The 25,781-nt window shown below is 46.7% G+C and overlaps 1 protein-coding gene across 3 annotated transcripts in view; it reads right to left on the bottom strand.

The window, feature by feature from the left end:
* PDCD11 (programmed cell death 11) overlaps positions 1 to 25,781 on the bottom strand; it is a 627,216-nt gene that overhangs the window by 416,504 nt on the left and 184,931 nt on the right. The gene's annotated exons all lie outside the window — the stretch shown is intronic.

The raw sequence follows: 25,781 nt of genomic DNA, 5'->3' as shown, positions 1-25,781 counted from the left end.
TAGTGCAAGCATACCCAAATCCTGGAAGGGGGCTGAGATATTACCCATCTACAAAAAGGGCAGTAGGTCTAACCCTGGTAATTACCGCCCGATTAGCCTCATCGACTCAATACAAAAACTCATTGCACGTATGATCCTGGGTAGGGTCCAAGGATGGATCGAACTAGAGGACATACTATCTCCAATGCAGGCGGGCTTCAGATCGGGAACGAGCACCATCGACCAGGTGTTCAGATTCTGTCTGATCTACTGGAAGGTGGTCCAGCTTGGCGGTGGTACCATCTACGCAGCGTTCATTGATCTGAAGTCCGCCTTCGATCTAGTCCCGAGGGTCAAACTGTGGGGAGTTTTGAGGAGTTTGGGAATGCCCGAGGAGTTACTTGTCCTAATAATCAAATTGCATGAGGACAATTTTGCGAGGGTGAGATGGGGAGGCCAGGGTCAAGTAACGGAACACTTTCCAGTAACCCGAGGTGTCCGCCAGGGGTGTGTCCTCGCACCAACTCTTTTTTTATTGTTTATTGACCAAGTGGTTAAATTTTTTAAGGATACTCCGACGGACGCCCCGATGCTTGCAGGACAGCGATTCCCGATGCTCATCTTCGCTGATGACACCCTTCTCCTCTCCCGAACACGCTGCGGTCTACAGCGGGCTTTGGACCGCTTTGAGGAGTTCTGTGTCATCAGCGACCTCAAGGTGAACGTCGGGAAAACCAAGTTTATGGTCCTAACCAAGAACCGCCCTGTCCGGTCCACAGTTAGCATGGGTGGTGTTAAATTGGATCAAGTGGAGAACATGATATATCTGGGGGTCACTTTGGACAGCCGCCTGAGATGGAAAGCCCAAGTCAGTGCACAACATCTCAAGCTTGCCCGTCTCACCGGCTGTCTACTAAGCGAACAAAAAAGATCCATCACCAAGCGGGTTTCCCCTGTGCTTAAGATTTATGATGCCAAAATTAACCCAGCAATTTTATATGGTGCAGAGCTGTGGGGTTATATGGACCTTACGGGTCTGTTTAAAATACAATGCAAATTTCTACGAAACCTGGTGGGCCTGCCACCGTCGGCCCCTTCTATCCCTCTCTGTTTGGACATGGGTTGTCCCCCGATCAACGAGATGGCTAGGTTCAGATTGGTTGCTCTCTGGAGGCGCATATGGACAACCCCTGAACTAACCTCATTTGCAAATGAGGTAGCAGAAGTTAGGTCAATAGGGGGCTCAGGGAAAATCCAATGGTTCAAAATGGTAAAATCTACTTTGACGGACATGGGGCTAGAGCAGCTTTGGACATCTCCCAATACTAGCATCTTTCCATCCAAACCAGCATTCAAAGAACTGTACTGGGCCACGATCCGTCAGACTAGAGTTAATGCTTCAAGCTCCACCAACCTCACGGGTAGGTTCCTGTCTTTTAAGTTGGACCCCTCCCGCGAACAATACTGGGATACTATCTCCAAATCATTGGACAGGAAACTCTACCACCAGTTTCGGGTGGGTGCTCTGCCACTGAATACATTCACGAAAAGTTGGTCAACTAGTACCACGGATCATTGTAGATGGTGTCCCGGCCACAAGGAAACAGTAGGTCACTTTTTGTTTGCCTGCCCTAGATATTTGGCGCCGAGAGCTAAATGGTTAAAACCAATGTTCCAGCACCTGCCCATAAGAAAATCTGCCGAGGCCATCTATGTATTAAAAACTAATACCTCAGAGGTCATTTCAGTGTGCCTGGCTAAATATCTGGGGTGGGCCTGGATATTAAGGTCAAACCCTTAGCATAACCATTGTGATTGCTGTGATTTATTTTTTCTTGATCATGTAAATACTCCCCCATGACCCATTTGACATCACATAATTGGATTGTCCAACTCTGTTTATGCTTCAAAATACTGTTTGGAATTTATTTGTAAGCTTTACCGTTTTTTCTCCTTTGTTTTAATTTTAGTAATTTTTCTTCAGGATTGTCTTTCATGTTATTTAATACTAGCTTTTATGAATTTAAAGAATATGTATTTTTATTTAAGCAATGTTTGTTATTATCTGTCTTTTATGATTTTTTTTGGGATCGAAATAAAGACTTTAAAACCTGAACCTGAAAAACCTGAATTAGAGGCCCTAGAACTAAAACAGGCCTTCGAGAGTGTGAGAAGCTGGGTTTTTGTTGCAGTAACCCCCACCACAGTTTTTACCAGACTACTGATGCATTGTGACATGATGTGCCCTGGGTCCCTGCCAATCACGTTCCCAGGGCCTGTGTTCTTTCCCCATAACTAACCCAAATCCAACTGGTATCTCTGGCCACAGGTCAGACCCTGGTAAATGGAACCACAAGGACCCAGGGCACTGTGACCAGGGAAGACCTCTAAGGTCTGCAGCACTTATTGTGCCACCTTCAGAGGCCCTGCACCTTTACACACACACACACTGCCTTTGCAGGCTGCGTGTCTTGGTGCAGAACAAAGTGAAGAGTTGTCATGACACACATCCCTGTGTGCCATTCCTACAACCCACTGCCCTGGAATAGATCAGTCACCCCTCTGCACTATTCCAGCGGTGAGGGTACAGGTGCATGAGCCCTGTACCCCTACAGTGTTTAAGTCAATTCTTAGACTTTGTAAGTGCAGTGCTGCCATTAAGAGTATATGGTGCTGGGAGTTTGTCATTATGAACTCCACAGCCCCATAATGGTTATACTGAAAACTGAGAAGGTTGGTATCACATTTCTCAGCACATTAAACCCACACATATGCCAGTGTGAGATTTAATGAAAAATGCACCCAGAGGGCATCTTTGAGATTCCCCCTGAAAAACGACCTACCACTACCAGGCTGAGTGGCTGCTTTCAGCTGCCACTGCCAGACATGTTTCTGGACCCCTGGGTCGAGAGCCAGCTGCTCTTGGGGGCCTGAAACAAGGCACATCCTGGGACGAGGTGTCAAGCCACCTCCCCCAGGATGGGCAGGGTCCACGAAGGGGAAGCTTCAAAGGCTTGCCGCCTTTGCGAGCTTCTCCAGGCCACTTGCTGCTTTCAGCAACTGGTCCCCCACTGGTTCTGATCCCCACTTTGGGCGGGAGAACCGGCGGTAAAAACAAGTGAGGAAGAGAGGTGTGCCCACCTCTGCCAACTCCACCACCCAGGTGGGGGAGGCGAGGTGAAGCACAACTCTCAGTCCCACCATCTGGCAGATGGGGGACCCAGCCAACCAGGGAAAGGCTTATGCCCCCCTCCCACTGGAGGGTGACATTAGGGGGTGTACACACCCCAGGGAAGGGATCCATCGGTCCCAATTTTTTTAGCTAGCTGTAACGCCCCTACATCTAGTATTATGGGGCCCCACTGAACCTTGCTTCCTCAGACAAGAAACCAGAAGAAGAAAAGAAGAAGGACCGAACAGCCAAGTCGAAGTTAACAAGAAGAGGACACCCACTGACTTGGGCCTAGCCCTACCGGCCTGTCCCCATCTCAAACCTCCTCCAGCGAAATCCCGGGGTGTCCTGCAGCCAGCAACCTCGAGAAACCTGGAGGACCTGCCTGCCTTCCATCCCAAAGACTCTGTCTTCTGTGACCACCGGATTTGTTCATCAACAGACTCCAGCTCTGCAACGATCTGCAGATCTGCACCACTCTGCACCCGGCAAACACGGCCCAAGTTAGAGTGGCCCAACACCAAGAGGAGGTCTCCCCGGCAATCCTGACCCAAAATCCGGTGATCCCTGACCTGCCTCAAGCCTCTAGCCGATGCCTGCAGCCTCAAACTGGAAGGTCCCCTCCCCCCCCCCCCCCCCAACAGCGACCAGAGGCTGGTAAGAAGATCCAACCCTAAAAGGCACCCCTGCACCAGACGCCCCACGGCCTTGGGTAGCCCAACCAACGGTGCCTAACCAACCCCCAACATACCTTTCCAAGTGGTGGTTGCACCTAGAAGACCTTCATCCCGAGCTTGCAGAGTGTTTGCAAACCAGAGACTCCCCATTGAAAGCTACAGGGCACCCAATGCCAAAACAGCACTCTGCACCCGGCCACCCCAGTGCAGGTGAGGGTGCACCTTTTGTGCTGGCTTAAACCCTCATCTGCCCCGAGTTTAAGTCCAGGAGCTTTGCTCCCACAATCAAGTGGCCTGCTCGTCAGCATCCACCAACCGGAGGCCCCCTATCCCCCATTGGATTACATTGGGCCTCAGCACTCTGCGCCCGGCCGCTCTAGTGCCGCTGAGGGTGTAACAAGAGTGCATTCCTGACCCTGGGGGACCCCCTGAGTCTACCCCCAGAACCTCAACTCCCACTACCAAATACCTTAAAACCGATCACACTATTTGCCTCCATAGGATAACATTGACTGTTTTTCTTGGAAAAGTTTCTCTGTGTGGAGTTTGCACACCTAAACAAATTCTTTAAAATTGTACTATTTAACCAAAAAGCTTTTACTTACCTGTGATTTCAGGAAATGTGCCTGGGTAGTATCCAGGTATACTACAGTGTGTAAGAAAAGTAATCTAAAAAGTAACTTACTTGGTATTTTACTGAAAAGCCCATTCAAGTCTATGTACTGTATTTACAAAGTATTGCATTTCTCTGAAACAATACTGTAAGTCAAAACAAAGTGCATATATAATTACAATCCAAACTGTATTACAACTGTATATTCACTGGAAAGTATGTATCGCTTATCTGTGTCAGGCGTGCTTGGTTCTAGGAAATAAAATAACTAGAAGAATATTTTTAAACAAAAACAATTGGTTTGAAGTTCAGTCTTTGAGTGTGTGAATTAATTTTCTTACTGCGTGTGTACAATTAATGCTCAACACTGTCATCTGATAAAGCCTTACAGCTCGGCCATACTATCACAAATGGAGAGTAAGAAAACAAGTTACTTACCTGTAACTACAGTTATCCAGTATTGGTATCTTTCATAGATTCACATGCCTGAATCATTCCCTGTCGCCGAGGCGGGAGTCCCACAGTAAATAAAAAAGCAGTCCCAAAGTTAAATAATAGTAGTAGGCACCAAAGAAAAGGCCTGAGGCCTAGATCTTAGTAGCCTATCTACATCATTATGCTAAAAGAACCCAAAAATTGGTACCAACCAATCAGCTATCAGCACCCTCTAGAACACTCTCAGCAGAGCCAGTTCTCCTCAGATTTTCGTTAGCACAAGTGGGAAATAAGTATCCCAAACAGAGAACTGACTCTCCGGGGAGGAGGGTGGGTGCATGTGAATCTATGAAAGATACCAATACTGGATAACTGTAGTTACAGGTAAGTAACTGGTTTTCTTATCCAGTATTGGGGTATCTTTCATAGATTCACATGCCTGAATCAGAGTAGCAAGCAGTATGCCAAGTATACAGTCGGTTGCGGATGGAGACTCGTACTGATAAACTCCCAGTTGCATCCATAAATTGTTAACAAAGACATAATAAACCAAACCTTCACAGTTAAAAACATGACCAATAAATAGGAAAAGAAACATGCATAGTAACATCACCACATGGATATGTCAGCCTTATGCACATATTATAGATATAAATACAATGAACATGCTATAATCGCATAACTGTATGTGTATCATGAACAATGACAACCATTGATAGTATTTAAAAGACCAAAGGGTACCTGAAAATGGTCTCAAAGAAAAGGGTGGCATAGGACAGCCTGTCCAACCGCTGCATCCTCTTGACATGTAGATTGAAGGCAGTAATGTCTCGTGAAAGTGTGGACATTTTTCCATGTCGCAGCACGACAGATATTTTCCAGAGTCACTCCAGCAAACAACGCTGTAGACGCTGCAACAGTTCTTGTGGGCCTTGACTTTCCTTAGCAATGGCCTGTTAGACTTGTCTTGACAGAAATGGATTGTGCATGCTATCCATCTGGCAATTGTGGCTTTTGTGACTTCAGTTCCCAGAGTAGCTTGTCCGTAAGCCAAAAACAACTGGTCTGATTTTCTAAAGGGCTTTGTTCTTTGTAGATAGAACTTTAAACATCTTTTGATGTCAAGAGAATGTAAGGTTCTTTCCGCTGGTGTAGACGGATTTGGAAAGAAAGTCCATAACCTCACTGGTTCATTGAGGTGAAACTGTGACAGCACTTTAGGTATAAATGTAGGATTAGTCCGGAGGGTCACATAATCCTGAGAGAAATGTAAAAATGGTTCCTTTATAGTGAAAGCCTGGATTTCAGTCACTCTTCTAGCAGATGTTAGCGCAAGAAGTAAAGCAACTTTCCATGTGAGAAACTTGATCTCGGCCTTGTGGATGGGTTTGAATGGGTGTTTCATTAACTGCGTGAGGACCGTGTTAACTTCCCACTCCGGTGGAGGAGGTTGCACCGGAGGAAATGCTCGGAAAAGACCTCTCATCAATTGTTTGATTAATGAGGATGAACATAAAGAAGGAAGCTTAGCACCTTTTCTGAATCTGGGAAGTGCGGCTAAATGGATTTTAACTGATGAAAAAGCGAATCCAGACCTAGCCAGATGCAGCAGATAAGGAAGAATTTGTTCCGCAGGAGCTTCTATCGGGTGAACGTTGTTAGCTTCACACCAACAGCTAAACCTCTTCCATTTAAGACGATAAGTCTTAATTGTGCTCTGAGCTCGTGATTTAGTTAAGATGTCACAATAGTCCTGAGGGATGTCAAGGTGCTTGAAATCTAGGAAGTCAGGAGCCATGCGTGTAAATTTAGAGACTGAGGGACTGGGTGACCCTGTTCCTCGACAGCATTGTGGGTGTTGGAAGAAGACGGATCGGCTGGTCCTGGGATAGCAACAGAAGTTCTTGGAACCAGTACTGATGTGGCCACCGTGGTGCAATGAGGATGAGACGGCATCCCTCTGATTTCATCTTGCGTAACACCCTCGGGATTAGAGGTATTGGGGGAAAAGCGTAAGCACAAATCCCTGACCATCGCTTGCAGAGGGCATTTCCCCTTGATCCCTGTTGTGGATACCTGCTGCCGTAATATTGGCATTTCTTGTTGTGCTTCGTTGCAAACAAATCCAATGTCGGCTTGCCCCAACTTTGGAAAACTCTGTTCACTTGAGTGTGCTCTAGCTCCCACTCATGACAGTCTGATAGGGACCTGCTGAGCATATCCGCTAGGGTATTGTGGAGGCCTTTGACATGCTCCGCTTTGAGGGTTATGTTGTGGAGTGCAACCCATTCTCACAATTCTTGAGCCTCTCTTGACAAAGTTGCCGACCTTGTCCCTCCCTGCTAGTTTACGTCAAACATGCTGGTGGTATTGTCGGTTCGAACCAGTACCGTGGAACCCGCAATCCTTGGAAAGAAAGCTTGCAGAGATAGAAAAATTGCTCTTAATTCCAGGCTGTTGATATGTTGTAGCCTGTACTCTTGAGACCAATTGCATTGTATCTGAAAATCCTGGAGATGACCTCTCCCTCCTTCCATGGAGGCATCGGTTGTGAGAACAAAATCTGGGACATCTTGTATGAAAGTGAGTCCTTCAGCTAGATTGGCTATCTGTGACCACCAATGTTGGGCATTTACCATGCGTGGTGTGACCTTGATGGTGTCGTTGAAGGAACCCACGGCTTGTTGCCACTGAAGGTACAGTTATTCCTGTAGTAGCCTCATTCTGAGTTGTGCCAACGGGATGAGATTTATGGCCGAAGAGCACATCCCCAGGAGTGAAGCGAACAGAAACCGACTTTCTTCTTGAAATCAGAATTGCTAGTTTCTGAAGACAAAGCTGTCGCTCATGAGATAAGAATGCCTTGCAGTGGATTGTGTCCAGAAGAGCTCCAAGAAACGGAAGGACTGGCATCGGACGTAACTGGGATTTGCTTTTTTTCACAGTTAGTCCCAGAGAGTTGAAGAGACGTTGCAGTGGCAGTCCTGACTGCTTGCTCCGAAGGACCTTTGATTAACCAATCGTCCAAATACGGGAATGCTTGGATTCCCTGGGATCTTAATGCTGCTGCTACAGGAGCTAGGCACTTTGTGAAGATCCTTGGAGCCGACTTTAGTCCAAACGGGAACATTTTGAACTGATAATGGGCACCAGCCACAGTGAAGCAGAGAGATTTGCGATGTTTGGGATGGATTGGGATGTGGAAGTAAGTGTCTTCCATGTCCACAGAAGCCATAAAATCTTCCCCGTTTAGGCAAGCTAGAATCTCTGAAAGGGTGACCATGCGAAATCCTTGTTTTTTGAGGAATCTGTTCAGGTTGCGAAGGTCTAGAAACGGTCGCCATTCCCCTGATTTCTTTTTGATCAGGAAAAAACGAGAATAGAAACCTGTCCGTTTCTGATGTGCTGGGACCTTCTCTATAGCATTCTTGAGGAGCATTGTTAAAGCTTCTTTGAATAATAAGTGAAGACGAGGGGGAGGGGGTCCCCTGGGCAGAGTGGTAGGTGGCTTGGTGACAAATTCTAGGATATGTCCGTTTTTCACCAGGTCTGGAACCCATTGATCGGAGTAATTTCTCGTCACTGGTCCCCAAATGTTGACATTTTCACGCCCAGGGGAAGAGGTGTGATTGGCGCTTTGTGGAGATCACTGTTTTCTGTTAGAATCTCGCCCTTGATTTAGGGATCGTTTTCGACCTCCCTTCCAAGAGAAACCAGCCGTATTGAATTGGCAGTATGAAGATAGGTAATTCTGTCTATATTGGGGCTGGTATTGTCTGTTCTGCTGTGTTTGGTATCCTCCTCTAGAGGAAAAACCACGCCCCCTAGCGCCTCTGAATGTTCCACGTTTGTATTCCAACGAGCCCAAGGATCGTGCAGTGTCCGTATCGGTTTTTATTGCCTGAAGAGCTTCATCGATGTGTTTACCAAACAACGATTCGCCATCTTAGGCCATGTCCAATATTTTTGGACTTCCGGTCTGAAAGTGGTGAGTTTAAGCCAACCCTGGTGTCTGAGTACTGCCGCCCCAGCTAGCTGTTTGTAATTTGTATTAACAATATCCAGTGCACAATCTATGGTTTCTGATGCTGCACGTTCACCCTCTAGTAAGATCTTCCGTGCTTCCTGCCTTCTCTCCTCAGGAATGAGGTCAATTAACCCAGCTATATCTGACCACATTTGGCGGTCATAACGCCCTATGATCGCTAGTAAGTTAGCTGCCCTGATGGGAGCAGCTGCCATAGTTGAAAACGTCTTTCGAATCAGATCAAGACGACGCCCCTCCTTGTCCGGCGGTGTAGTAATAGGTGTTGCTGGGTTCTTAGATCTTTGCTAGGCAGCCTGTGAAATGACGGAATCTGGCCTAGGGTGTCCAATGAGACAGGATGGACTATTGGCCGGAGCACGATACTTCTTATCTATCCATTGGAAGCACCGCAAGCACGGATGCAGGATTTTTCATGATCTTGATACGCTGCATGAGGTTGTGAAACCCTCCTATATCCTCTGGTGGCGAATCAAATGGCAGAGGAATCGGTGGCGAAGGCATGGGAATAATATATGAATCCCATGGATCAACATGAGGGTTTTCTGGCAATTCACCTTCTTCAACTTCCTCATCAGAGGAAGTGTCCTGATCCTGAGGAGGTTGTGAGGGTTGTTGTTCTTGAGGAGTCTCTGTACTCGGAGGCATTGGGGTCGGAGACTCAGGTGGAGGTAAAGGATCTGGAACCGCCACAGGCAGAGGTGGTGGAATAACCTGCTGTGGGGGAAACCGCTGCCTATAATCTGCGAGCATGGCTTGCAAGTCCTGGATAAGATTTGGAGGCAGATGGCTGGTCTCAGACTGTCGAGATTGTCTGTGATATACTGTATGATGCGGGACGACAATGTCCTCTTGGTAATATTGTTCGTTGTAATCCTCGTCCTCTTCCTTCTCATCTGGACATTTGATATGCAGTTCAGAAGGATGATGAGCTATCCCAAATGGTCCTTCGTCGTCCTCGTCGTCATAATCATCATCCTCGTCTTGCGCATATGTTTCCAGGAGATTCGACTGAGTATGAGGTGAAATATTGCAATACTCATGCCTTTGAAATGTCTTGAGCTGAAAGCTCCTAGATGGAACAGGCGTTTAATAAGTTGGAACCACAACCAAAGCCTTAGATGGAGCAGGTAAAACCACTGTAGATGGTATGGCCGTCGACGGGATCGCCGTCGGTGGACTTGTCTCCGACGGGCTCTTTGCTAGCATTGTCGACGGGACCGTCGTCGACGGACTTGTGATCTTCGTCGACGGGAGAGTCGTCGACGGCGTAGTAGATACCAGCGTCTTCGTCGACGATACCTCTCTTGTCGACGGTACCTTCGTCTGCCCTGCACTGTGAAAGGAAAGAAGGAGTCATGTAAACAGAGTGCTCCCTGATGTCTTTCTCATGACCGAAACTTGGCTGCACGATGATGCCGCGGTTGAGATGAACCTAGCGCTCCCTCCGGACTATTCCATTTACACCCATAATCGCAACTCTAGGGGAGGGGTCATTGCAGCGATAGTTAAATCATGCTACCCTTGAGTCTGGAAGAAATTAGTTATAGCTGGCTGTGAGAGCACACAATTCGCCATTTCGATCAATAATCACTTTACCTTCTCAGGTCTCCTGATCTATAGACCCCCTGGCAGTGATGTTACTTTCAGAAAGGCTTTCCCAGATATAGTGAGCTCCTTGGCTGTTGGGTCTGCCAACTTCAGTGTCTTTGGCGACCTCAATCTTCATTTCGAACTTTGCCACTCCCCTGCTATTGGTAGTACACTCGCTGACCTAGAGGCATTGCAGCTAAGACAGGTAGTTACTCACCCCACGCATGAGGGTGGACATACCCTGGACCCTATATTTACTAATCTGACCGGGGCTACGACCTTGCCCCCAACCCCGTTGGCTTGGTCCGACTATCATCTAGTGGAATTTCAACTTGCTATTAGTGTCCCCCCTTTTAAAATCCTAGATAGCGTCATTCTCAAACGCCCATGGAAGAAGTTAAAACTTGAGGACTTCCATCGCCTGCTCAGCGAACATCCGCCTGGCCCGTTCAATGACGTTGAATCTGGCTATGATATTTTTTGCGATTGGGTCTCTCGGGCCCTCGATCTCTTTGTCCCTGCAACATGGAGTAAATGTCGCCGATACGAACCAAGTCCCTGGTTTGATTGCTTTTCTGTTTGCTGCCACTGACTTTGGAACTCTGACGCTGTGGACTTTGGTCGGCGTCTCTAGCACTGTACTGCCGCTGCCTGCACCTTTAAACCGCCGCTCCTTGCCGGACCCGCTTCGCGGGTCCCGCTGCGTGGAGTAGTGCGGTTGGAGAAAAGGGTGTGCAGAATTGGAAAACAAACTTGCAGGGCACTAGAAAAACAGGGCTGCGAGCGTGCCTACAGCAGGACTCCACTTCCCAAGAGTCCCTGCTACTCACCTAACTGGAAGCACCTGGTGACGCTCTCCCTGTTGCCCACGCCCCCTATCGCCTGTTCAAAGCTGCTGGAGTGGAACTTCAGTTGGATTGCTTTTCTGTTTGCTGCCACTGACTTTGGAACTCTGACGCTGTGGACTTTGGTCGGCGTCTCTAGCACTGTACTGCCGCTGCCTGCACCTTTAAACCGCCGCTCCTTGCCGGACCCGCTTCGCGGGTCCCGCTGCGTGGAGTAGTGCGGTTGGAGAAAAGGGTGTGCAGAATTGGAAAACAAACTTGCAGGGCACTAGAAAAACAGGGCTGCGAGCGTGCCTACAGCAGGACTCCACTTCCCAAGAGTCCCTGCTACTCACCTAACTGGAAGCACCTGGTGACGCTCTCCCTGTTGCCCACGCCCCCTTGTTACCTCTCAGCTATAATCATTAAGTGGTCCTCCGCAACGCGGGAGCGCGCGGGAGGGCGCCGGGAGAAGCCCGGGACAAGGGCGGGACCGTCTGTGGCCGTCCGGGGCCGTAAGAGGCCGGGCTGGGCCAGGTTACTGTCATTGTCATTTGTATTTGGCTTTGTTTTCTAATTATTTTTTCTCTCATTTGCTGTCCACTGTTTCGCTGTTGTCAGCAGTGTATTGAGGTACTAATATCGGGTTGGATAGCCTAACTCGCCTTTCTTGGATATGAGTCATTCAGCTCCCCCAGGTGTGGGCATCTCTGTACTTGGCCCACTCGATAAATTTTTTTTAAAAACCACCAAGGAAGCAGATATGGATCTCCTCCTTGCAAAGAGAAGGGCTGAGCGACGACGCTCAATTGAGCAACTGAAGAAAATTCCACTGCCCACCTCCTTAGACCCAACCCTCACTCAGGTTACGGATGCCCGAGGGTTGAGTTCCATTGAGGATGATGTTACAGATATTAACCAAATCCCCAGTATATTTAGGTTTCCCATTATCTCCCCGCCATGCGTTAGTGCTACCAGTGGAGGCCAGTTAGTTTGCCCTCCCATTGATCACTCTAGCTTTGTTGATACAAACATCCCCGATATTCAAATCACGGATTCTGATCCACGTCCCACGTTGCCCAACTCGTCACTGGTTTGCATTGATCCAGGCGAGAATCTACCCCCAATGAGTGTGTGTGACGCTGGTACCAAGCCTGATATGGCAAGGAGGGTTGTGCGTTCTCCACCTAGAAAAAAAAGGAGAAAGGGTGGGGTAAAAAGGAAAGGCCAAAGCTGTCAGACACCACCACCACCTCCACTCAAAGGTATCTCTGAGCTACTGATCCCACCTAATGCAGAGTTACCGCTGCCAGAATCACAAAATATGGCTACTCCTGATTTGGCTATTGAAGGGTTTAATGAGGTGTCTTATGCCAGTATAGAGAAGCTCATTAAATCATATATGTTACCCTTGCTGGAGCGCGTTAGGATAATGGGTGACAAATTGGATCGCCTATTGGCGTCCACTGAGCTAACACAACCCTCAAGCTCAGTTAAGGGCAAGGGTACATCCACTAAATCACAAGGTACTATTCAAGCGGTTGGTAAAATAAATATTACCACCAGTCAACATCCTAATTGTACAACTAATGTAGCCACTACCTCAAACAAAGTATCGGCTTTGGCTGTTAATCCCCCCAGGCCAGCTAGCACAGCCAAAGCGAATCTCAGGGTGGTTGTTAATAAACCACCTTCAAAGGGAGCAGTGCAACAACCAAAGAAAGGGGTGGGCAAATCTGTTACTTCTAATAGTAAACCTCACAAATCCATACCACGGAGGCACAATGTGGAGCTGCCACCGGATTCCATGAATTATGTTATTGTAATGACGGGTGTGCCACCAGTTTCGGAAGGGGATCGGGAAAATAATGAAAGCCTAAAAAATAAAGTCATCTTCTGGCTGAAAACAAACAGACCCCTTCCTGCACACCTTAACGGGGATATCGTTTCGGTCAGAAGATGTCAATGGGTGGGGGTTCGCCCCAAGGATATAGAGGGGGATATAGTAATTATCAACTTTAGGGACCATAGAGTAGTATCCCATATCTCAGACTGGTTTGTAGGAAGAAATGAGGGAGGGATCTCCACTAGGAACCTTAGTTATTTTTATCCAGAGACCCTGATTAATCTAACTGAACAACCCCCTGTCAAAAACACCAAAAGTCTCCTCAAATGGTCCAACTTTACATCTAGCTTCTATGGACCCCAATTTAACCCTGAGGCATGGTACCGCTCTTACACTCAATCTAGCTACAACTGTCCTCCTCAAACACCAGGTTGGGCTAAAATTAAACCCCAACCTCCTGGCCCCCCAGCCTTATTGAACTTTCCTCTTCCTAATAAGTCCCTGTATCCTTTAGTTCCTATCACCCCTGTTTTCCCACAGTTTCAACAGCCTCCAAATCCCTACCCAGCACAACATTATCCATCCAGCCTAAAGAGTATTGGAGCATCCCGCTGAGAAACCTCTATGACCCCCTATCAGGGTTGTCGACAAACGATTGACCAGCTTTCTCGTCAAGGGATGATGAATCCAAATCTGATGATATGGGTGGGGGAGATGACTTGATTAACCCACCAAGCAATGCTGGAAGTTTTGATGTTCAACCTTGCAATAGTATGGAAGGGGGCATGGTTTACCCAGTGGAGATTGACATATTAGATAAAGTATCCACCTCATCGTCTACAATGGACGTCACCACAGTGGGCGTAAACCCAGAGCCAAGTCATCAGGCCGGGTCAGTGTGCTCGCCAATGGCAGGTACGATCATAGCTGCCCCTGTGCCTGAAGTACCCCCACCCCAGTCTAACGAATCCCACCCTCTTGAGATAATTAAACTGTGTGATCGAGTGTGCAAAAAGGGTACTACTATGGGATGTTGGAACATCGCAGGTATTGAATCTCGTATATGCATTCCTGACTGGGTTGAGTTCATCTGTCAAGGAGATGTTTGGTCCTTTCAGGAGACTTGGGCAACCTCACCAGTGTATCTCCAAGGTTTCTTGAATTTTAATAAACCAGCGACCAAAGGTCTAAGAGGTCGGGCTATGGGTGGCCTCACAACATGGGTTCGCCAAGCTGCAGGAGTAACTGTCAAAGAAATCTTTATTGACTGTCCTGATATATTGATAGTTAGTATTAGAACATGCAGTGGGTTGGATATACTGCTGATCAATGTATATGCTAGAGGAATCACGGGTGGCAGAGTTTCACCCACCCTTACTTGTTTGGATGATTTCTTAAGTTCTACCATAAATATTGGTCATGTGGTTGTGATGGGTGACCTTAATACCTGCTTTGAACCATTAAGTAAAGATGATGGTTTACTAACTGAAGCAGAGGATCTGACCTGGGGGATACCACAACTTGACTTATCCCCGATTAATAAATGGTCCCAAGCAGCCACATATATCAAAGGTCTCTGTCTGAACTGGGGGCTTCGTGCACTCAACGGACGTGCTAGCTCGGACAGGATGGGTAAACACACATTTTTCAATGGTAGACATAGTAGTCGCATTGACTACATTCTAGTTGATATTAAAATGTGGCCTGTGGTTTTGGATATGATTGTTAAACCACGTCAAGAAAGTGACCATGAACCCTTGTTAGCAGAACTGAAGGATTTTAGTTTTGTAGGGCCGCTTGAACGACAGCCTAATCCTGTACAGGAGGCGGTTGTACTTACAAACGACATGAGGAGGGTGCGTTGGCCAAAGGTTTCTGTAGATGTGGAAGCACGCAAAAAGATCAGAGCCCTGGTCTCAAATTCACTGGTAGAAATTGATAAGTGTGATAACCAGGAATTGCTGAATACAAATATCACAGACATTCATGCTAGCCTGTTTTTGTCCCTAAAATCACTGTTTGTTAAGTTTGTTGCCAATAAGGGGAGAGGGAAGGTCAAGAAACCAGTAAATTGGTTTAATAATGCCTGCCGAGAGACCCATACAGATCTGTTTAAAGCTTTAAAATCAAAGAATCCTGCCCTAATTAAAGCAAGTAGGAAGGCTTTTAATGAAGCCAAACGTCATGCCAAAGCTGCCTGGGATGACGAGCGCTGGACATCACTAGCCGAGGCCTGTGGCTCCAGGAACTTGCAGCAGTTCTGGCACCTTCTTAGGTGGGGTCAGTCACAGGATGATCGCCCAAGCCCCGCATCTGTTGAACCACAAAAATGGGTGTCCCACTTTGTGGAACAATTTAGATGCCGCAATACCACGCAAGTTTCTATTAGTTGGCCATTATCATATGACACACTTGTGTTCTCGGCTAATGAAGTCGAAGCAGTCCTGAAAGCCATCCCTAGGGGAAAAGCGCCTGGTCCTGACTGTATCCCAGCGGATATATTCCAACAGGACCATGACCTATGGGTACCATACATAGTGCGTTTGGTAAATGCACTGGCCACGGACGCTAGGGTAACCGATTCCTGGGCTGGTGCCGAAATATTGCCTATTTTTAAGAAGGGTGATCGGTCGGTTCCATCCAACTACCGGCCGATCAGTCTAATAGACGCGGTACAGAAGATCATAACCCGTCTTGTCCTTACTAGGATACAGGCATGGATAGAGGAGCATGACATCCTTACTCCTCTACAAGCCGGGTTTAGACCCCATGTGAGCACCTTGGATCAGGCATTCCGTTTCATGCTTTTGCATTGGAAGACGGTTACCCTGGGCAAAGGCAACCTATACGCGGCCTTCGTGGACCTAAGGTCAGCGTTTGACCTGGTCCCGAGGGCTGGGTTATGGAAATCCCTACTAGATATGGGTATGCCCCCCACCTTGGTACGTCTCATTGTGAACCTTCATGCACAGACTTTTGCATTTGTGCGATGGGGAAAACCGGGTGAGGTGACGGAGAACTTTCCAGTGGCTAAAGGTGTCAGGCAAGGTTGTGTTTTGGCACCCACCTTGTTTTCTCTCTATATTAATAGGGTTACCAAGTATTATGACAACTTTTCCACGGACGCCCCAAGTTTGGCTGGAGCGAAAATCCCCCTGCTCATGTTCGCTGACGATACTCTCCTGATTTCACGAACCAGGCAGGGTTTGCAGAAAGCACTGTCAAGGTTCGAGAGTTTCTGCAGCGAACATGAGCTGGAGGTGAACGTGTCCAAAACCAAATTTATGGTTTTAAGAGGGCACAAACAAATAAATGCCAGGGTCTCCATGGGGGGTATCCCCCTGGAGCAGACAAAACATTTCACATACCTGGGAGTCACCTTTAGTGAGACTATGAGTTGGACACATCAGATCGAGCTCATGACCTTGAAGCATCAGCAGTTGGGTGGGGCTTTGATTAAGGAACATAAAGGGTCATTTACAAGGCCAATGTCCCCGCTCCTTAAGATCTATGGTGGCAAGATTTTATCAGCAGTCCTATATGGAGCGGAACTGTGGGGTGGTAGCAATTTGGACCCGCTAAGACAAGCCCAAAATAAATTCTTAAGAATGGCAACGGGTCTGCCTCAGTCAACACCATTAATTCCCCTTCTTTATGACTTGGGGTGCCAACCGGTATAGGACCTAGCAAGACTTCGCCCCTTAACATTCTGGCGTCGTCTTTGGACTACGCCGGAACTCCAACATTATGCAAAAGCTTGCATGGAGGTAAGAAACAGCTCCGGTGCCACAAACATTGGCTGGTTCAGAGACCTTAAGGCTACCCTAATAGTTCTGGGGTATGGTGACCTGTGGCTCACACCGGAAACAGCCAAATTCCCCTCAAAAAAGGATCTTAAACATTGTTACTGGGAATGGGTGTTACACAATAGGTACTCTAAAACGAGCTCGAGTAGCCTCACAGGTCTGTTCATTGTATTTGAGGATGCGCCCAAGCTGGAAAGATATTGGGATATAATAACAAAACCCGCGGACCGCAAATTATTCTTTCAATTTAGATGCGGTTCACTTCCCCTTGGGGATTTTACCAAAAAGTGGGGTGCAGAAAGGACGGGGTTTTGTCCCAAGTGTCAAGGTATTGGGGAAAATTTGAATCATTTTTTATATGTGTGTCCACTATACTCTGCCCCAAGAGCCAAATGGCTTAGGCCGGTATGCAGAAATCTAGGCACAAGATCGGCTGGGGAAGCAAGTAGAATGTTAAAGACCAATCTGGACCCTCTGATTGTCGTGGGTGTTGCTAAATTTTTGGGGTGGGCCTGGTTGCTTAGAAGTAGGCTCATTAAAAGCAATCTAACGGGGTCTTAAATGATGTGACTTTTTACATGGAGACCTGTATTCTGTTTAATTATGGTTGCATTTGTGCGTCTCTGTAAATTTTGTAAATATATGCAAGAAGCTGATTAGTTTGACAATGCTTTAATACTTGTTTTAATTGTTTTATATGTATAAATGTATTTTATGTCTTTTATGATGAACTAATCGAATAAAGACTTCTTGAACTTGAACTTGATAGCACCCTCCTGCTCTTAAAAAAATCATGTAAACAAGCTGAAAGAGCTTGTCGTAAAACCTATGAGACAGAGAAAAAACCTCTTTACTTAGCTAAAGTTAAAACATATAGAGCCTTCTGTAGAGCTTGTGCGGCCTTTTACGCCCAAGAGTTCAAGCGTAGCTCTAATCCCACTAAGCTGATCTTTAAAGTCCTCAAAGATCTGACTGCCAAAAAAGCCCCAGCAGCTGAGATCTGCTCTGAGTCTCACTGTGAGGCACTTGCTATCTTCTTACTGGATAAGGTGCAGACCATCTATCGCTCCTTTCCTAGCGTTGCCCTTCAGAGTGAGGATCAGACGCCCAGCTCCACCACTAGTGTGGTTCTACCAGGTATCTCTGAGGTGGAGTTGGACAGGCTGGCGGCGAAAGTAAAATCTGGGTCTCCGGCGGATCCGCTTAGACCTGTGCAGTTGAGAGAGTCGGCTGCTATGTGTCTTCCCCTTATCCGAGATCTTATTAATCTTTCGTTCTCTTCTGGCATAGTTCCCACCAAATGGAAACAGGCCTATGTCATGCCTCTATTGAAGAAACCGGTGCAGGACCCGCTTAAACTGGAGAACTATCGTCCAATTTCTCTTCTCCCATGGGTAGCTAAGGTCGCTGAGGCCCATGTGAATGAGACCCTGTCTAAACACCTTCAAATCGCCAATATCCTTGACCCTTGCCAAAATGGGTTTCGGCCAGGTCATAGCACCGAGACAGCTCTCCTTGCTATGACGGAACATCTATGTCCCGTATTGGATTCTGGTCAGACTGCGGCACTAGTGTTACTTGACCTCAGTGCCGCGTTTGACACGGTTTCACATATGATACTGCTGCGTCGTCTAGGAGAAGCAGGTGTCTCTGGGAGGGCACTGGACTGGTTTCGGTCATTTCTATCAGATCGCACCTTCCAGGTTGCTATTCCCCCATTTGAGTCCAAACCCTATTCCATCGAACAGGGAGTACCTCAGGGGTCGGCACTCAGCCCACGTTGTTCAACCTGTATGTCCAGCCGCTGGCTGCGGTCGCCAAGCAATGGGGCCTGAATATGGTATCCTACGCTGACGACACGCAGCTGGCGGTTGCCCTTAGTGGGGATGCCGACTCCGGAGCCTCCAGGTTCAGAGATGGTCTGATAGGAGTGGCTGGCTGGATGACGGCGAACTGTTTATAGCTCAATGCAAAGAAAACAGAGGTTTTAATCGTGGGCAAACACAGCAACCTCTGGGGCGATCAGTGGTGGCCCTCTGAGCTAGGTCCAACTCCCATTCCAGTGTCTGAGGTGAAAAATTTGGGTGTCTGGTTGGATCCCACTCTTAGTTTCTGCGGACACACCAAAAAAGTAGCTGCTACCTGTTTTGGTATATTGTGTGAGCTTAGGCCAGCCCTGAAATTTTTTGACGGCCCGACCAGAGAGTTGATAATTCAGGCCACCATACTCTCGCGATTAGATTATGCGAGTTCACTCTTGCTGGGGGCCAATCAGGCAGAAGTCATCCGGATGCAACGCGTACAGAACGCTGCAGCTAGAGCCCTGGTGGGCCTACCTAGGTTCTGCTCGCCGAAAGCAACAATTTATAAGCTCCATTGGCTCCCTATGGCTCAAAGGATTGAGTTTAAGACTCTCTGCCTTTCTTTCAAAATTCTCAAGCTGTCTTCCCCCCTGATTCTGGCGCATCTTCTCACCACCTATGTTCCCTCCCGTTCCTTAAGGTCATCGGGCCAAAATCTGGTGATAGTTCCACGTTTCAAACGCTCTCGGGCTGGAGGTCGGTCTTTCCGTTACCTCGCGGCCAAGCTCTGGAACTCACTACCAGCTCATATCCGCGCCCTCGAGGACTTGTATGCTTTTAGGAGGGCCATCAAAACATTTCTTTTTCCTTCTGGCCCATTTTAGTTCCCTGTTCTTTTCCTTTCTGCTTTGTTCAGTTATGTATTGGTATTTTCTTCTGCCAGCTAAAGCGCCGGGACGCTCCTTTGCTGGGGCAGCTGTGCGCTATAAAAACCACAATAACATAACATAACGTATGCTTCGATGATGACTTCGTCGACGATTCTTCGACGACGGTCTTTTTAGACATTAAAGTAATCCTCATTGACAGTATAGGAGATGTGTTAGACGTAGTAGAGATAGTCTCCGTCGACGAAGGAGCAGAAGAAGTGACAGAAATAGTCGACGATAGAGGGAAAGCCAGAGATTTTGAAAGGCTTTTACTCACTGCTTTAGAAGATTGTTTCTTAGAGTCCTTGAGAGCAGAAGTCTGTGGAGACTGCGTAGGCCCAGAGGAGGTTAAGGGAGACCTGTGAGAAGGGCCAGAAGAAGAGTGGGAGGATTTAAGGTGTTTTCTCCCCTCACTTGAAGAACTATCCTGTGATCTAGCTCTCTTGCTGGAAGTTGAGGCTCTATCATCAACTTCATTGGAAGAAGATTTAAGCCACAACATGACTCTTGCCTCCCTATCCCTGATTTTTTTTAGCAGGGAAGGTACGGCTAATTTTACAATCTTTTTCCTCATGTTTAGGGTAGAGGCAGTAGATGCAGTCCTTATGTTGGTCATCAACATGAACTCTCCTTGTCGCAGGTTCTGCAGGGCTTGAACAAGGCCTTCTTATCAGACATTCTGAAGAAAAAACTGAGTGGCACTCAGGGAGACTCCCTTCCACACGAAGTGCGGTGAAAATCTGAGGAGAACTGTCTCTGCTGAGAGTGTTCTAGAGGGTGCTGATGACTGATTGGTTCTTTTAGCATAATGATGTAGATAGGCTACTAAGATCTAGGCCTCAGGCCTTTTCTTTGGGGCCTACTATTATTATTTACCTTTGGCACTGCTTTTTTATTTACCGTGGGACTCCCACCTCGGCGACTGGGAATGATTCAGGCATGTGAATCTATGAAAGATAACCAACTACTGGATAAGGTGGTGCTATCTCACTTTACCTCTGCCTACCTTTTGGGTTCCACTGGACTCTGTGCACACTATACCTCACTTTGGTATAGTATATACAGAGCCAGCTTTCTACAGAGAGCCATCCTTTTTGGGAACTACGAAGCACAGGGAGTAAACCCCTGACTCTTGATGTTGTATTCAAACTGGCTCACCAGCTCCTTTTTGTAATAGAGCATGCACTTCCTGTTTGAGCAGTTGTTGATGCTCCAGAGAGAGCCTGTGGGTGCAAGGTGGAATATTGGGGGGATTGCTGAGGAGCTCCTGGCAATAATCATAATGGGTAATGTCTAACACCCTGTCTGATATTACTAACTTCCAGATGGGAAGAAACTGCTGAAGTCAACCCCCGACAGGTGCAGGCTGATCAGGGGAAATAATAAGGGAGTCCTACTTATTGCCAGATGGGGCATTACAGGTCGGTGTACCTTTGCCCCTACCTTTGGAGTTTTAATTGTCTCTGAAATATCCCCTAGGTGAAGAGGATTGAGTTTGTGGCCTGTAGGAAGATGTGGGGGTATCTTTGGAAGTGGTTTTGGAACCTGCTCTATAAGAGGAGCGGCGAAAGGAGCCTCTTTCAGGTGCTTGAAGCGCACCCATAGATTTGGCAACTTCAGTGCCTTTTCATTTTCTCTAAGGCCTCATCAACCTGTGGGCCAAAGAGATACTCCTCATTCAAAAGGGAAGTTTGATATAGTTTATTGGACTTTTGGCTTAAATCCAGAGATGAGCAGCCAGGCTTGCCTCCATAAGAAGACACTTGTATTAATTCCTCTGGCGGCAGTATCAGCAGAGTCCAGTACGTATCTGATGGAGGGATTGGAAATACATCTTCCTTCCTGTACTAATTCTTGCCCCTTCTTCCTATGCTCATCGGGGAGACACTGGAGTAGTTCCTCCAACTCAACCCAGTTGGCTCTATCATATCTGGCCAACAGCCCTTGTGGATTTGCCATCCGCCAATGATTGGCAGATTGTGCAGCAACTCAGTGCCTGCCCCATCTAGAAGTTTGGATTCTCGATTAGGAGGTGGTGAATCCGCTGCAGTTTGTGAATTTGCCTTTTAGGGGCATTTGAACAACTAGGGAAGCTGGTGTAAGCTGGCCTCTAATAAAAACTGGGTCAGATGGTGCAGCCTTATATTTATTATCTACCCTGGGGTTAATGATGCAAGCACATGCCAGGTCTTTAAAAATATCTGCATGGCGCATCATGCCTTTCAGTACTGGAAGAGATTGAGATGTTCTATGTGTAGTAGATATTGTTTCGAATAAAAAAATCTTCTTCGATAGATTCTTTATGTAGTGTAACCCGATGGTATGCTGCTGCCCTAGCAATAAGCTCCTAATATGACTAAGTATCGTCCGGAGGCAAGGGTTTGGCAGGATATGTCTGTATCTGTGTCCCCTTGAGGGTCGATATCAAAATCCTGCCAGGGGTTAGGTGGTGGAGGTGCTTCATAATTGTCATCTTCTCATACAAATGCATCTAGGTCTGTGTGTGGAGAACCCAGAGGTGTAATATTTAAATGATTGTGTGGTGAGTGGGGCACCGGAAGTACAGTTGATGGAGGTGGTGCCATATGGGAAGTAGAAGGAGGAACATGATGTAAGGGACTGGTAGCTTTGTCCTTTTTCTTCTTTTTTTTTTTAAAGGTATTGGGGTATCAATGTCCTGTTGGAAAGAGGTTTGCCTCTTAGAAGAAGGCACTGATGTAGTCTTTTGTGACAATGCGGCCAGTCCCTGGGTGTATATGGATCCGTTTTTGTTTCAGATCGAGTCTTTTCTGCATGGTCTCTAAAATTGGCTCTGGCAGTGCTGCAGGAACAGATTTCTGTTTCGGTGCATAAGGTTTCGGAGCCAAACTTGATTTCACTTGTGTAATCGGAGCGGTGGAAGCCTAAGAGGTGTTATCTCAGCTCGGTGTGAAGCCGGAAGGCTTTATATATTACTTTGCTGCTGAGCCAGAGGGCGGGGCAGCCAAATGAGATTCTCGGTGCTTACCATGGCCAGATGGCAGTGGTTGCCTGGAAGCACTTTGTTTGTGGAAGCCGAAGGGTTTTGTGTGGGCAGGTGATTGATTTGAGTACTCAAGGCACCTTGAACCGGCGGCAGATCATGTGACTCCAAATTGATCTCAACTTCTGAATCTTGAACTGAAAAAGCTCCTTCCTCTTCGGGCGCTAAAGCTTCCTGATCTTCTTCTGGTTCGATACCTTGTTGAGCTAAGATTTTGGGCGTGTGTTTGATCTCATCTCTGCATCTTTCTGCAACGTGCTAGACAGTCCCGTAAGGTCTTTTTGAATTGAGACGACCAACAGGCTTCACAATCTTTTTCTTTGTGCTTTGGAGATAAGCACATATTGCAGACCTTGTGAAGGTCGGTCTGTGGGTACTTGGAATGGCACCAAGGGCAGAATCAAAATGGAGTCTGTTCCATCAGCAGAGTATCATCGATAGAGTCGAATGGGTGTTAAGACAGCCCGGACAGGAGAGGCCGCAAAGCAGCGAGCAAAGTGTTCCGACCCAATGAATAAGAGTCTTCCAAATTTCAATGCGTGAGGGATGGCAACCGCGTTCAAAACAATACTGACGAGGGTAGAGTGAATTAAGCACTGAAAGGATCCCCAAAACCGGTCTTAGTAATAGACGTCCGAACCCGATGGCAGAAATTAAACAATCTAACAATGAAGTCGATGCCCATGCACACTTTTTTCAAGAGGAGTCGTCACCTTCCCTCCTGACTCAAAAGACTTCTTAGAAGAAAAACAACTTTCAACCATCCGGACCCAACACTAGACGGCAGGAGTATACAAAGCAAGTGTATCTACATCCATACACCTTGAAAATGAGTTTTCCCACTGCAGATGGGTAAGGAGAACTAATATTACAGTACAACCCGATCTGCTCTCCAGCAACTTCTACCATTATCAACAGAGTCCTTCACATTAAGAAAACTCCCCTTTCAAAGCACCTTTTTTTATCAGTTGTGTGCCTTAATTTCTCAGTCTCAAGTAAGAAATCTACATCCCTAATGAGCGCAGGAAAAGAGAGAAAGGCTCACCTGCTACTATTTCTTTATGTGTAGACAGTTGGTTGCCTGTGTGGCTGGCTTTATAACGGTGGCTCTCATTTTCATCAACAGATTTAATACTCTGACCACCCCTTTATAATAGTGCATTTGTGGGGGGAATTTCACAGACTTCGTGAATTAACTCTGGATGTCAATAGTACAGCACATTAAGGCCTAGTCATATGCGATTCCAGAGGAACTGGAGCTTAGTGCCTCTGCAGTTGGCCAGCAAATAATGTTGCCCACCAAGAGAGAAAGATGGAGGACTTGTACAGCCAGGTCATGTGATGATGTCCTGTGTGTGAAATTGCTTATAAACTGCAGACACTTTAAGATCCCAATTAATGCACTACTTGCACAAAGTCATGTGTCTTCTTTAGAAGCTTTTCTATGACTATATGCAGCTTTACCACCATTTCTCTCCGCATGGTCTTTAAAACTGTTGGCGCATCCCTTACTGGCTCCAGCCAGAATCTATGCCCCCATTTGTTTTTCCTTACAGCCCCCAGTCTTTGCTTCTTGCATCTATTTTCTTGCCATATTACACTTTGGTCCCTTCCTACTAACTGCACAGGGAGTTATCCTCTCTGCCTTTTGATGGTGTGCTTTGTGGCCCCTCCCCCCCCCATTTTCCTTCAACTGCAACTTGTCTGTGCTGAATGCTTCTCTTCAAGCGTGCTTGAGTCTGTTGTGCTTTGTTTCAAGGTCTGTGTCTTCTTCACTGCTGCTAATCTGGAATGAAAACAGAACAGATGCCCAACTTGCACTGATGTCCAGGACTTTCCCTGCTCTGCTCCTGCACTGATTTGGTTAATTTGAACTGCTCAGTGGGAAAGACCGCAGCAGGGAAGAGGCAACAAATAAATCACTCCTTACAGGATTAACCTGGCTTTTTTCCTTACTTGTCTGCAGTGCCAGTATTCCTTTTCCTCAATTCAGTACTACTTCTCAACTCCTCCTGCTGTATTGTAATTGCCAGATTTTCTTCATTAGCTAAACATGGTCCGCAATTCCTTAGCCTCATAAAACAAAGGACTTGCTCCCATCATAGTCCAGGTCTGGAGTCTTCACTGTTTTTGTGGCAAAAGATTGGAAAATGTACAAATAAATGCTAGGGAAAAAATGGAAGCACATGAGCCTGCAGAGTAATAAATGTGCATTACAGGTGTTCATTGTCCAATTTCCAATTTTAGAGGACTATAAAGACATGGAACGTTCTTTTTGATTATGAGAAGGTACTGTCCAAAAAACAATCTACCCCGGTTCTGACAGTTTTGTTTGCGTACGAGCTGAGAAATACTAAAACATACATAGCCTCACAAGCATATCATGTGTTCCATACATCAAGGATAGTGTGGGCAGTAATAAGAGAAAATGTCCGCACAGCAAGCTCGAAATGTTCCTCGGTCTAAGTTTACAGGGTAGATTAAACTTTTCAGTCAATTATAGGCATCTTATTTATTTATTTATTTATTTAATATATTTATAGAGCGCAAGCCTGTCACCCAGAGGGCATCCTGGCGCATCTCTGACGACATTTCAAATTAACTTGCAACATTGCTTAACCCTGTTGCCATTTTTATGTGAAGTGCCAGTTTGTTCCCGTGCAGTGAAACCCTTTAGCCATAAGAAATCAGCCAACAGTAAACACACAAGATAGCAAGGAACCTGTGCACTTGACTTGAAATTAGCAACCTGGTGGTAAAAGGCTCTTTAAGTTGCACTGTATTCAGCACATCATTCCCTGTTTTTAATGACTCTTTGGTGCTTTTACAGTTTGAAAAACCTGACTCAAATAGATCTCTCAGCCCACAGCTTCAACCTGCATAGGTTTCTAAAACCCTAGTTTTATAGCCCCATCTGATCTAGTGAGCATTTTGTCCCTGGTTTGGGCCTTCACATGCCATTGTGTATTTTCTTTCTGTCTCCCTATGCTCCCTTTCCATCTGACTGCCGTTTTCTGGTTGTGGGATAACACCAAGGA

The sequence above is a fragment of the Lissotriton helveticus genome, chromosome 5_1, assembly GCF_964261635.1.
Source record: "Lissotriton helveticus chromosome 5_1, aLisHel1.1, whole genome shotgun sequence".
In the NCBI taxonomy this organism is placed as follows: domain Eukaryota; kingdom Metazoa; phylum Chordata; class Amphibia; order Caudata; family Salamandridae; genus Lissotriton; species Lissotriton helveticus.
Note: the sequence above shows the minus strand (reverse complement) of the source record. Positions and strands in the feature narration are given on the sequence as shown.